The sequence below is a fragment of the Piliocolobus tephrosceles genome, chromosome X, assembly GCF_002776525.5.
Source record: "Piliocolobus tephrosceles isolate RC106 chromosome X, ASM277652v3, whole genome shotgun sequence".
NCBI classification, from domain to species: domain Eukaryota; kingdom Metazoa; phylum Chordata; class Mammalia; order Primates; family Cercopithecidae; genus Piliocolobus; species Piliocolobus tephrosceles.
Window position 1 is genome coordinate 64,090,556 of NC_045455.1, and position 14,000 is coordinate 64,104,555.

Below are 14,000 nucleotides of genomic sequence, written 5' to 3' on the forward strand. Positions count from 1 at the left end.
AACCAAAGACAGAAAAAAAAAAAAAATTGATAACCACTGTTTTAAGCCAAATCAAACAAAACAAAAAAGAACACTTGTGCCAACTGATCCAAAGATGAAAGGCTGAAGCAGTATGTTTCTGGGTGGAGGTCAAAATAAATAATATCAGCAATCTCACTTTTCTTACCCATCTTGGCCTAAATTGGGCCTCAAAGGAAGGTCAATAACAGAAGAAATGGAAGAATTCACCCCTTGCCCCAGCTTCCTACTCCTGAGTTAATGTTAAGTTGAGAAAGCGGTAGCATAGCAGGCTGGCAAGTAGCCAAATCGGGATTTTCTATCTACCTTAATTTGAGTACCATTGGCTTGGGTGGCTCTGCTTCCCAATATTAGCACCCATGGGCTGCTCACTAGAAGTGTGGGTAACCGTAAAAGCATAAAGGCCAACAGTTACTTTTTGACACCTATCAAAATTCATCTCCACACTCAAACTCTGACTCTCAGGTAGAAAAATTTAAGCCTCTGTTCAGTTCTGCTCTGCCTCTCACATTAGCCGTGGGCATATTTTCTCTAAGAGAGTATGAAGAATGCATGTTAAAGATGACTTCTCTGGTCCTTAGGGCTTTTTCTTTTTTTTCTTTTTTTTTTTTTTTTTTGGATTTATCTGGAGGTCAGATGTCCAAGATGGTGAGGTTCTATCTTTAAGGATTATCCTGAAACCAAAGTGCCTCTCCAGAGTCCAGGGGTCCTGTCTCATGCTTGATCATTTTTTTACTATAAAAATGTGCCTAGAATTTGGTCAGAAAAAAAAAGATATATGATGAAACAAATATTTTTACCATTAAAAAAACACAAACCCAGAGACGTTCACACAGACTATATGGTGGAAAACTATTACCTGTTTCTAACAGTTTTCACTGCTTATGAATGGCAAAGCTGTTTATCTGCAAGAGGGAAAAGTGACATATACCTCCACTTCTTCAGGTGTCCTGAATTTGGAAGTTTAAAATAGTTCTTTGTATCACCTGCCTGGGATTTTGATAGATGCTTCAGGCTATTGGTAAACTTAAAGAGATTTAACAAGAAACTGCATTGCACCATTTTGTTTTAATCTGTGTACATAGTTACTTAGTTATGGCTGGCTTTAAACCATCCCGAAGCTGGAAGCATTTTAAATCCTATTTGTTCCTTGAGTGGACTCTTCATTAATGAGTTTATTTGCTTGGTTGCTTCTGAAGTTAAAACTTATTTCTTCATCTACTTTTTCCAATGACTTATACTTTTTGCTTTGATTTGTTGGGCACAATTTGGTTTGTTGGCTTCTTAATTGTACACTGCCCAGACTCTGCAGTTTGTTTTTTAAAACATGTTTCAAATGTCCAAGGCTCAAGACACCTCTAACCCACCTCTTTTATGAGGTAGATGCTCCAAGCTTAGAGTTATTTTTCCTTCAAGATGCCAATAAGGGCTAATCACATGCACCCAGCCCTACCCCCAGCTCTCCCTATCACTGTACACCCCTCTCCACATCCACAAAAATGTGTCTGTTCTGCTTATTGTCATAAAAAGCTCTAAAAGTCTTTAAAAGCCCATTCATTGGACCATTCTTCACCAAGAATTCTTCTACTATGCCTTTCCTGGAAAGTACCCACTCTAGATAGACCCATAAGCACCTGTGAATTTGCAAACCCCACTCTCAGCTCACAGTTCCGGGTCTGCCTCAAGGCCATCTTCACACATCTCCAGGGAGGTCACTTCTCAACTCCAGAGCCCAAGTCATCTCTACCCTCTACCTAGGCTCTGTGTGTCAGTTCTGCTTTCTGATTACTCTCCTGAGTAACTTCCCAGAACTAATCCCTCCTGCCTTTACATCCAGAGATGAGGAGATCGTCTCAGTGAGTGAATCCAACAGTCAAATTCTAGCTTAGTAGAGTGCATTTACACAACAAGAATGATAGACACACAGTAATGGCGAATTGGGAGTGGAGGAATGGGAGAAAAGGTTTGAAGGTGATTGAAGAAGCCCACCCACAAAGAGCAATGTAATTAATACTATTAGGTGACAATGACTTGGGGAGAGAGCTAATTAGACTACAAAAATCCTTCTGTCCTTGCAATGACCTACATCCAAAATGAAAAGTTATTCAGCCTCTGAAGAGAAGCTTTTTGTTTGGGGATCTTCAAGTATGCTTGTCAGGTATGTGCCCATCACTGGAAACATCTTCAGAATATACTTGTCATCTCCCTGACATCAGTAAATCCATTCATTCCCAGCTGTAATTTATCTCTTGATAAATCATGCTATCAAGTTGAAGTGTGAAAGCAATACCCTTAGGACATAAAATACCACTGAATCCGCTGTTTGCTTAATTTATTACTATTATTAGGGAACTGACAGGATTACTTTAAAAATCGAGTGCTCAGCGGCCCCAGATTTTTATCAGGTCTCGATACTGGAGCAGTGTTCAATCATGCCTGGCTGACCCAGCAACTTCCCCCAGCCTCCTGCCGCCAGTCCCTTTGGAGAATTCTTGTCAGAAGAGAGGAGTAGCTGAAGTCAGGCACAAGCTCCTCTGCAACATTCAGACAGAATGGTAGGTCTAATGATTAAGAGAATAAAACCTTGGAGCTTTTTCTCAAGGAAGCTGTTTGCTTTCTTAAGAGGACTCTCTATTCAGTCCATGACATCCTGGCATTATGGATGTTGTGGCACAGCACTCAAGACTGACAGGGTGCAGTAACAGGAGCCCCAACCCAGGAGGCAGCAGAAGTGACTTGAAATCCTAGCTTTGGCATTCCCTAGCTGTGTGACCTTGGACAAGTCGTGTGATGCTTCTAAGCCTTGGTTTCTATAGCTGCAAAGCAGTGTTAATAACAAGATTGTTAAGATAATTCATTCAGACATGTAGAAATGCTCACCTCATAATAGCTGGCTGAGAATGTCTCTTGCTTCCTCTTAATACTACTGTTTTAAAGGCAGAATTTCTATGAATAGAAATGTATCAATGGTCTTAATTGTCAACCACTTGTGAGTATCCATTCCTCTGTCATACTGAGATTCGTTTTAATTTGGGATTCCACTCACCACTGGCCATTAAGATAGATGGTAAATAAAGACACTATTGTAAGACTTTTCACACCTTAGAAAGCTAATAAGATGTATATTAATTCTTGTTACAACAAATTCCAATCTTATTAAAAAAAAAAAAAAGGAGAGAAGTCGTAAGAAAGAGAATCAAAGCTACGGTCAAATGAACAGTATTTCAAACAGTATTTAGCATTTTCAACAGTCTAGCATGAACTTTGTTGTAGGAGGAAGTGCCCAGTGTAAATTACCAGGACGCTTGTCTAGGCACATGTGGTGGCAAATCAGGAACCTACTCCAGCCCCTGCTGTTGCCCTTTCTACTTCTCCAGCTGCTCCAGGCTTCTTCTTGACAAGCCACTTCCACGACCACCTCAAGACCTTTGCACTTGCCAGTCTCTCAGCCAAAGGAAGTTGTCCCTGATCTCAACTAACCTCCCTTTGCCACTTCATGCAGATCTGAGATCAAATGTCATTTCACTAGAGTAGCCTTTTCTAAACACCTCTCTAAGGGAGTTTCCACATCCCCAGGATATCTACCACATACTCCCCTACCCTGCTTTTTCTTCATAGTGCTTAGCCCTACCTGATATATTACTTTTTGTCTCTCACTAGAATGTAGCCTCATGAACACAACAGATATTTGCCCATTTTACTCACCACTGCTATGAATGCCTAAAATCACTGCTGGCATATAGAAGGGAGTAGGAGGTAGGAAAACTGGTGCATTCCCCCATCACATAGGGACAAAGTGCCCTTCTTCAGCCTGCAGGTGTTCAGTTCCTAAAATCTGGAGTCCTACAACAGAAAAAGAGCAGAGTCAACTGGACACCACCTATCCAGCCTCATTCAGACTCTCATAAGCCCTACTGGCCTTCTGGAGTAAGCTCCTGATTGGTATCTGTTTTACCAGTCTGTGCTTTTTTTTTTTTTTTTTTTTTAATCAACCCACATATCTCTTTTCTTGTTTATTTTGGTTTTGTTTGCTTTTAATTAATTGAGATACAATTGACATACAATAGACTGCCCGTACTTAAAGTGTACAATTTGATGAGTGTGTCATAGGCATATACCCATGAAAGCATCATCTTGATCAAGATGGGGAACATTTATATCACCCCCAGAGTTCCCTCATGACCCTTTGTAATATCTCCCTCCCACCTCTGCCCCATCTGTCCCCAATCTTCATCCCCAGATTAATTCATATCTTGTAAAATTTTGTATCAATAGAATCACATAGTATGTATCATATTCTTGTCTTGGGGGCTTGGGTTCATTCACTCAATGTAATTATTTTGAGATTTATTCATGTTAGGGTTATTAATGGTTCCTTCCTTTCTATTGCTAAGGAATACTGTATTGAATGGACATACCGAAATTTGTTTATCTGTTCACCTATTGATGGATGTTTGGATTGTTTCCAGTTTCTGGCAATTATGAATAAAGCTGCTATTAACATTCATGTGCAAACCATTGTATAGACATGCTTTCATTTCTCTTGAAATAAATACTTGAGAGGAATACATGATCATATCCTAGGTATAAGGTTAACTTTTGAAGAAACTGCCATATTATTTTTCAATACAATTGTTTCATTTTATAATCCCACCAGCTGCTCGTGATTGTTCCAGGTGCTCCAAATCCTCAGCCACATTTGGTATTTGACAGCAACATCTAAATGAAAGACAAATCTGACCATGCCACTCCTTCACTTAAGCGTATCCATGATTTCTCAGCCCACCTTCCTTAGGGCTGTTGCAAGTTCCCACCTCCCAGTGCAAACACATCTCCCGTCAGGATTCCCTTTCCACATTCCCAGCCTGTAGACCTTTTCTACCTAGATCACAAGGCTTCCTCGGTCTTCCATAATCTCACAGCACCCTTGCCTGACACTGGGTCTTTATACAAGCATTTCTCCATTCCTTCACTGTTATGGACTACATTGTGTCCCCCCCCCCTAAAAAAAGTTTGTATGTTGAAGTCCTAACCCCCAGTACCTCAGAATGTGGCTGTATTTGGAGAGAGGGTCTTAGAGGAAAGTTAAAATGAGGTCATTAGTGTGAGCCCTAATCTGATTTGACTGATGTCCTTATAAGAAGAAGAAATTTGAACACAGCCACACATAGGGGGAAGACAATGTAAAGACACAGGATGAAGGTGGCCATCTACAAGTGCAGAGAGATGCCTGGAACCAACCCTGCCAACACCTTCATCTCAAACTGCCAGCCGCCAGAGCTGTGAGAAAATAAATTTTGATTGTCTTAGCCACTCAGTCTGCAGTACTTTGTTACAGCAATCCACACAAATAATACACTTACCTCTTTAATGATGGACCAATTTGATGGTTGCTTTCTCTGTTAAATTATTTTCCCAACTCTCTTGCCCAGGTTTAATTACCTTCTTTTATCTTTCTCATGGTATTTTGTTCATACTTCTATTGGGAATTTGATCTCAGTGTAGTAATTATGTGTTTAAGAGTCAGACTATCTACCCCACCAGGCTAGAGTTTTTTGAAGATTTATTTTATCTTTGCATCTCAAGCTGTCTAGATTAGTCTCCTGACACAGTATAGGTCTCTATGCATTTTCGTTGCATAAATTCTCTGGAACTAGGCTGCTAACTCAGCTTTCTCTTCCCCATGGCTTCCTATTGTCCTTTTTAAAAGAAAAAAGTTTAGTAATTTTCCCCTATGGGAATTTATCCAAAGGAGATCTTTAAACAAGTACATAAAAATGGATGTAAAAGAAAGCTCTTCAGAGCATTGACTGTAATGTCAAAAAATTGTAATCAGCATAATTGTTGTTCAATAGAGATTAGTTAAATAAATTGTGATATGTCTCACAGAGGAATACTGTGCGGTCAATAAAAATGGAGGTTTGGATCTATATTTATTGACACATAAAAAAACCCACCACCTATTATTGAATGAAAAAATTAAGATACAGAACTGTTTGCATAGTGTACTATTTATGCACAGTTATATATGGGTATAGCTGCAGATATCTATGCATATAGAAACATATGAAAGGGTGTTTACCAAAGTGTTACAACAGTTAAGTAGGAGTGCTAAGATTTCAGATAATTTTTTCTTTTTCTCTATATATTCAAGAATTGTTTTAATTTTTAAGAGTAGGCATGCATTAATTTATAAGCAGAATAAAATAGTAAAAGTATTTTATTTTGAAGAAAATATAACTAAAAGGAGGAGAATAACTGGGCTGCACAATTCTGCTTGATCAGCCCCTTCCCACAAGCATGGGAAGAAGGCAATTCTCCTTTTGTTAATTAGGCCTCCTGAAAGCAGGTCAGCCCTGGGCCCAGGCCACACAGATGGGTATCTGCATGGCACCATCAGGTGCTGTTGAGCAGCTTCACCTGCCTTGCTTGGTCTTATTCCCAAATGAATCCTTCAGTCAGCTTTTAAAACCTAAGTTTCTCCCTGTTAGTTATTCTCTTTAGATACTTCAATTAGGCAGCTGTTAAAATGCATGGGCAAAAGCAAAAACACAAACTATTATTAGTTAGGGACATGGTAACTCCAATTAATTCCCCAGCAAAAGGCTAGATTATTTAATTCTGATATGGGAAAGGAAAGAAGGAAAAATGGGCAGGAACTGGTGACAGGATTGGGGCAGATTCAGCATAAACAAACTCGGTCACTGGGGAAAGTAGAGAAAGAGCAATGTATTAGTCAGGGTTCTCCAGAGAAACAAAATCAATAGGCCATATAGAGAGACATATGAGGAGGAGATTCATTACAGAAATTAGCTCACATGGTTGTGGAGGCCAGGAAGTTCCACCACCTGCAATCTGAAAGCTGGAGAACCAGAAAAGTCAGTGGTGAAATTCAATCTGAGTCCAAAGGCCTGAGAACCAAGAGTGCTGCTGATATCTGAGAGCAGAAGATGGATGTCCCAGCTCAGGAGGAGAGAGAGAATGTGCCCTTCCTCTGCCTTTCTGTTCTATCCAGGCCCTCCCTGGGTTGGATGATGCCTGCACACATTGGTAAGGTCCTGCCTACACTTGGATGATGCCTGCCCTCAATGGATGGTATGATCTTCTCTACTCAGTCTACCCATTCAAATGCTAATCTTTTCCAGATACACCCTCACAAGCATACCCAGAAATAATGATTTACCAGCTACATGGGCATCCCTTAGCCCAGTCAAGTTAACACATAAAATTAACCATCACAGGCAACAAACAAAAGGAGTGACTAGGGAGAAAAAGCCTAGCTATTTTGTAAATGTGCTAGGACCGGTTATAGTAGGTAACTAGTCAGACATGAGCAGAGCAGGAGAGGGCTCCCCTGCCACACAGACACATGCCAGGAATCTCAAGCAACCACCAGGTGATGGTCAGGTGGCTAACTGTCTCTCTAAAATAATAATTGGTCACAGCCTGCATCAGAGACAGGCAGTCTCCCAATAGATTAGAAAGAACTGAAATGTGATCTGCTGCTTCCAGATAAGATTTCAGGAGTTGGGCGAGTGGGCTCAAGCATGCACATTAAGAGGCAAAATGGCAGCGTTTAACTGGCATATGACCTCCTAGGGTCATTCAACTGGTAAGGGAAGAACACCTAAAGCAAGCACGTGTACAACTCCAGTAAACACACTGTGCATGCTCCCATCCCAAGTGCTAGCAGGCCACTGTGCATGCGGACAGCCCACCCCAAGGGAAGAATCAGGGGAGAAGTAATGCAAGACCCCGGAAGCAGGCCACCACATAAAACCGCAAGTCAAAGGTCAAACAGGGCATTTGATCTCTCAAGTCACCGGCTAGGCCCTCTTCCAAGTGTACTTCCTTACATTCCTGCTCTAAACTTTTTAATAAACTTCCACTGCTGCTCTAAAACTTACCTTGGTCTCTCCTTCTGCCTTATGCCCCTCAGTTGAATTCTTCCTTCTGAGGAGGCAAGAATTGAAATTGCTGCAGACCCATGCAGATACAGGTCCACTGCAGACCTTCAGTTCCTTTGTGGTAAACAAATAACTGAAAAGTGTCTTTTACCCCAAGAAGACAGATTAAAGATACAAGGAGAAAGAGAAAGGGAGAGCTTGATTCTCCATGAATGTACATTTTACTTCTTCGGGGCCACATCTGCACACATGGGATGATGATTATCAGTTGCAGTCACTTATGTGACAAAATAATAGTGTGGGATATATATTTCTTGCAAAATCCCTTTGGCAGATTATATTTTCCAAAGATGACCACACCAATATACATACTATTTCATAGGCTCACAAAGTGACATGAACAAGACTCCCCATCCAGACACAGGGTTAATATTCCCTCCCCTTGAACATACCAGTGGACCTTTGCAATTGCCTTAACTGACAAAAGAATGTTGGGTGATTGATGGGGTCTCTCATAAAGGGCAATATGGCTTCCATTTGGTTCTCTCTCTCTCTTCTCTCTCTTTCTTCCCCCTCTCCCTTCTCGCTCTCTCCTCTGTCTGTTAATTTTTATCTTGGAACTCAGCCATCATGTTGTGGAAAAGCCCACAGCACATGGATGGAGTGGCCGTGTGAGAATCTTTCAGCTGACTGCCTGGCTAGGCCCCCAGCCAACAGCAACCTCCAGATACCACATTTCCAAGCTTTAAGATGATTCCAGCCCATCATCTTTGATGATTTCCAGCTGAGGCCCCAGATACGGTGGAGCAGAGATAACTTGACTTCACTGTGCCTCATCTGAATGACTGACCCATGGAAGCAATGAGGAATAATAAATGAGTATTACTGCTTTGAGCAATCACTAACACAGAACCCTACCCCTTACCACTGCCCTCAGGTTAGGCTGTTGAAAGAAAAATGTGTCAACTATTTTTTGAGTTTCAAAGCAGTTCAATATTCATCTCTATGACAATGGCTTAAGGGTATTAGAATTGCAGTTTAAAAATCCTAGCATTTGACTATCAAAAGACAAAGCCTTGAAGAACTTAAAGGCATAATACTTATACCTAAACAACAAATTTGGAAGAAGACACGTGAATTTTCCATTCTGAGACAAACTAAGATGAAATTTAAAATAAAAAAAAATTTTTTTTTAATTTTTTCTTTCTGTAAAGAAGAGAGAGACCGTGTCTGAGGAGTAGACCTGAGAAGCCTGGAATCCCAAACCAGGGGCTTTGCAGCAGGAACCCAGGTAACATAGACCAGAGGGGATCCATGGGTATCAGCAGATGCCAACGGGAATCAATGAGAAGTGTCAGGGATGAGGGAAATCAGACATCTCAGCAGATAATGCCAGCACTGGCAGATGATGACCTAGAACCAGACGGGCCTCCTCAACGATCCATAAGTTCCAGGGGGAACTGAAAACCAACACTGATGGAGAAGGAAAGAGTGAAAAACTGGTATGAACATGATTCAACTGGAACTGATCATGTTAAATGGTCTGCCATCAGCATGAGGATGTTTGCAGTACTGTTTAAATTTACTTATTAAAAAATTAAGTGACATTATTTATAGATCTGAGTTATGGCTTAAGGAATTTGTACTTTCTTCAACATTTTGATGGTTAGTTTCCTTGCTAAAGTGTAACCCCCAAGAGAGGAAGGAGGTGAAAGGCCCAGAGCAGGCACTTAAAACGTATGTGTTGAATGAGTAAATAAATGAATGTGTAATGAATTCTCAAGAGCTCTGTTTTGGAAATCAGCGGACCAGAATCATCTCAGCTCTGTCTCCATCAAGTCAGGTCACCTTTAACACGTCCCTAACTCTCTCTGGGACCAAGAGTCTTAAGCTATAAAATTAATGATCTCTAACTATACCTCCAACTTTAATGTCCCAGTGGACAATAAGCTACAAGAACAGGGGTCAGGACCCAATCATTTTTGCAGCCCCAGAATCTAGCATAGTGCCTAGTAAATAGCAGGCCCTCAATAAATATTTGTTGAAGGAAAGAAATGAACCTTATACTATGTTTCCAAACCCTAACCAGGACAATGTGTAATTTGGGTTGCCTTTTCAAGTACATAAATGTTAAACGAAAACTACAGATAAATAACTAACCAAGAATATCATAATGTCATCTACATGGTACAGCAACATTTGCTAACTGCCCAGCATTTAAGGAGTAATGGCTCTCTCGCCCGCGAGTCTGACATGGTGATTTGCTCCGACTCGCCTCCCTGTTATTCTGACAGCCTCTCTGAGCCGTCTTTTGGTGGGCAACTGTTGCCCCTGGTGCATTTTTTATCAAAAGTCCATACGCTATCATCTTTTATAATCCTCAGAACTTGAAGATTGTCCTTTACTTAAGTTTTGTGAGATGAAATTAGGTTTGAATCGTAATCAGGATAGTGGATCTTCTTAAGCAAAGGCACTTTATGCACTTTATGAGAAAATGCTATCTTATGATTCTTCCAGGCATAGAGTTTCAGAGTTGAAAGATTTCTCCATCCTAGGATTTTATCTTATTAATATTCTCCTTTGCAATTCAAGTACCAAGAACTGGAAAAAATCTCCGATTGTCCTGCAGCAATGGCATTAAAGCCTCCTCATAACATACAGAACCAGAATTGTGCCATAATTTACTGAAATTGAACATTGCTCTGTGACTGCTAATTTTCCATCGAGATGATTCTGTCTCTAACCAAGAAAAGAAAAGGTAAAATCTTGATAGAAAACACTTTTCTGATTATTGTGAAGACTCTCAGATGATTCAGGTTAAATATACCATTTTACCATTGCCCTAATTTTTACCACAAAGTTCTGCTGAAAATCTTTGTGACTAGAATGTTGTAATTGGCAGTTTCTCTTTTAATCTTCTACTTGGTAAACCCAGCTATAATTGTATAGTGATGATGCATTCTGTTCTAAGAGACTGCTGTATCAGCGTATTCATTTTTAACCTTTATTTTCAATTATTTGCAGTTTGGGATTTAGTCTCCAAAGTTAATTTGGGAGAGTTCTTCTCTTATAATAAAGGATGATAATTTGCCCATTCTGCAGTTGCCAGACAAACCCATTTAAAAATATGAACACATGCATGTCATCCCTGAGTTTTGAAATATACTTTTTAAACTTCTCTAATACATTAATCATTAATGCAAAGTATCTATTATCTTTCCATATTCTGCTACTTGCAGTGTGCCTTTACCATGAGAACTAGACAATGAGACTACAGATCTTGTGGATAACGTGAGGTTTTTTGTTTCTTTTTTCCTAGTCATGTAGAATAGTTGCATATTTTTTCTCAAGAAAGTACCCACTAGCTCCATCAAATAAAATGCAGAGTTATTTATATCCCCAATATTGGTAATTCGTGTAATTTTTAACAAGTGTTAGAGCATACAGTCATGTCCACTGTGCAAGTCTGACCCATAAGATTGTCATATTGGGATGAATTAGATAAGCATCAATGTGCTATGATTTGAGCGTCCCCTCCTCCCTATGAATTCCACGCTGCACAATATGAAATTCGTGTACTAGTCATTCCTTTGGCTTAATGAAATCTCTTTTAAAATGAAAACATATTAACTGACGGTTATAATATATTGTCACATCATGGCATGTGAACACTTAAGGATTAATTTAAGAATTTAGTTAATGAGCTAAATATCAAAGGCTTGGGCTTAAACAAGGAAACATAAGCCAAGCATCAAAATAGAAGTAAAGAATTATACTTTTTAGCAACCATCCCCAATAGTATTTTACACATGCCACAGTTAGCATTTATTTAGCATTTGTTGACTTTTAGGTAATTATTTTTGCCTGGGTTCCCTAGAGATCAGAGCCTGAGGCAAAGATTAGAGCCCAAGGCTTTAGAGGAGGTGCAATCTCACTGTCACAACAATGAAGGGAGGAGAGTGAGGAAGGGAAGGAGGCAGACATAAACAAAGTGGTAATTTACTCAACTGGCTACATCTTCCTAGAAAACACAGTTGTTCAATCACTTGACCCCCACTGCCAGACAGATCTATGGTACCACTGCACCTCAGAATAGTCTGTGGTAGACAGGAAGGCATGATTTATTTATCTGCCAGCATCCTCCACTCCTGTTTATCATTGATCAAAGGTCACCAAGTGTCAACTCCCAGAACCACTTCTGAGTTATGATAGTCAGGCCTTCCTGGAAGCTGCTGGAGAAACCAAATCCACAGCCAACAATGTGATGCTTCCTCTGAGAGTCAGAAGTGGTGGGGAATTCACAGCTTCCCTGCCCACACCTGGAGCTCAGTCAAGTCAGATCTGAACCAAGAAGCCCTGGGACCCCACTTCAGCAGACAATACAGAGCCCATGCTGAAGCCCAGATGCTGGTGATAAAAGTCGGACTGTGGCTGCTGAGGGCAGGGTCTCCAGGGAGCAACCATCCCAGGCCTGGCAGGCAGGTGGAACTGAGCATACCTGGAAAGGCACATTCTAGGGTCTGGGCCTGGGGCCAGGCAGGGTGGCATGTGCCTATAATCCCAGCACTTTGGAAAGCTGAGGTAGGAAGATCACTTGTGGCCAGGAGTTCGAGACCAGCCTAGACAACACAGTGAGACCCCCATCTCTAAAGAATAAAAATTAAAAAATTAAAAAGATCTGGTACCAAAAGTATTTCTATGTCTGTTTTTACAAATAGACTATGTGCTCCTTGTTGGCAAAAATCCAATCCTGTCATTTCCCTTTGTACCTCAGAAGTTAAGAAGTTACCTAAAGCACTTTTGGAATGGGATTATTTTATTTGAGTCATTATTTAAAAAAAAAAAAAAAAAAACAGCAAGACTCCCAGTATTCTGTAGTAGTTAAGGGAAGACAAATTCTGGACTCTGACAGACCTAGTGATGTATTGTGTATCTTCAGACAAGTTACCTTGCCAGATTTTGGGTTTCTTTTCTGAAAAATGGGGAAGTAATATCTGCTTTATTGCACTGTTGGGACATGTGTTGGATTATGCTATGTCAACTTGATTAGGCTGAGATCTGTTTTTCAGACACCTGTTTCCTATATGATTCAATATATGATTGGCCAAAAAAAGAATCTGTATAAAATTTGGAAGGCAAAAATGAAGCAGGTGAGAGGGGAAGGGCAGTCAGACAATGGTGATGGAGTGACAGAGTCTGGTAGATCCCAGCTGAGACTGACTTTCCTCTGCTCCATGTCTAGTTTGTTTTCCTGACTGCTGACTCTGCTGACCAAGCCCACCACCAGATGCTTGGCTGCACACCCAGAGGGCAGCAGCTTCCCGTGGTCCTCTCCAAGAACTTCCCCTTTGCAATGCATCTTTGGCAAGTGGATGAGTTTGTCTTTTCTGATTTCTCCGCAAGCTCTGCATTGCCCACCTGAACCAGTGTTTCAGAAGAACTAATGGGATCTCTGACCCTCCAACATCCTCTTCCAGACTTTCACTTTCCCTGCAGGGATATGTAATAAACGTGCTCTCCAGAGAAAGCCTGATTTGTAGCCTTTGCTGATTTTGTGGTATAAATACTCCCTGCTTTCAAGCTCATCAACATTAAGTCCCTGAACTCAGAGTTAGGAAAACAGGCCCATGAGTGTTAGTAACCCATGCAAGCGAACTCCAGTGTACCGCTTAATAAGACCCTCCACCCAAACCAGTCACAATGGCTGTTTCCCCAGCTGAACTCTGAGTAAATTAAAGTTACCATGTCACAGAAACCAATCCTCATGTTGTGTTTAGATTTGAGTCTTCTAAAGACGTGTTTATTTGCAACCTGCAAAGAAAAAAAAAGGTCCAGAAATAGCAGGATTTTCCAACTAATGCGAGAATCATTTTTATATTAGCGCAGGGTTGTTACCTTCTTTACAAATTAAGTAAACAAATTCCATGCTCTACAAAACAAATATGCTTTAAGTAAATAATGGAATGTTTTGTACATGTGGCAGTAGAAGGTTACAGTCTATGAATATTAAACAGCAATATTGTAGTTAACATTAAATGAATATCTCCACACAAAAAAATTATAGCTACCGAGTCT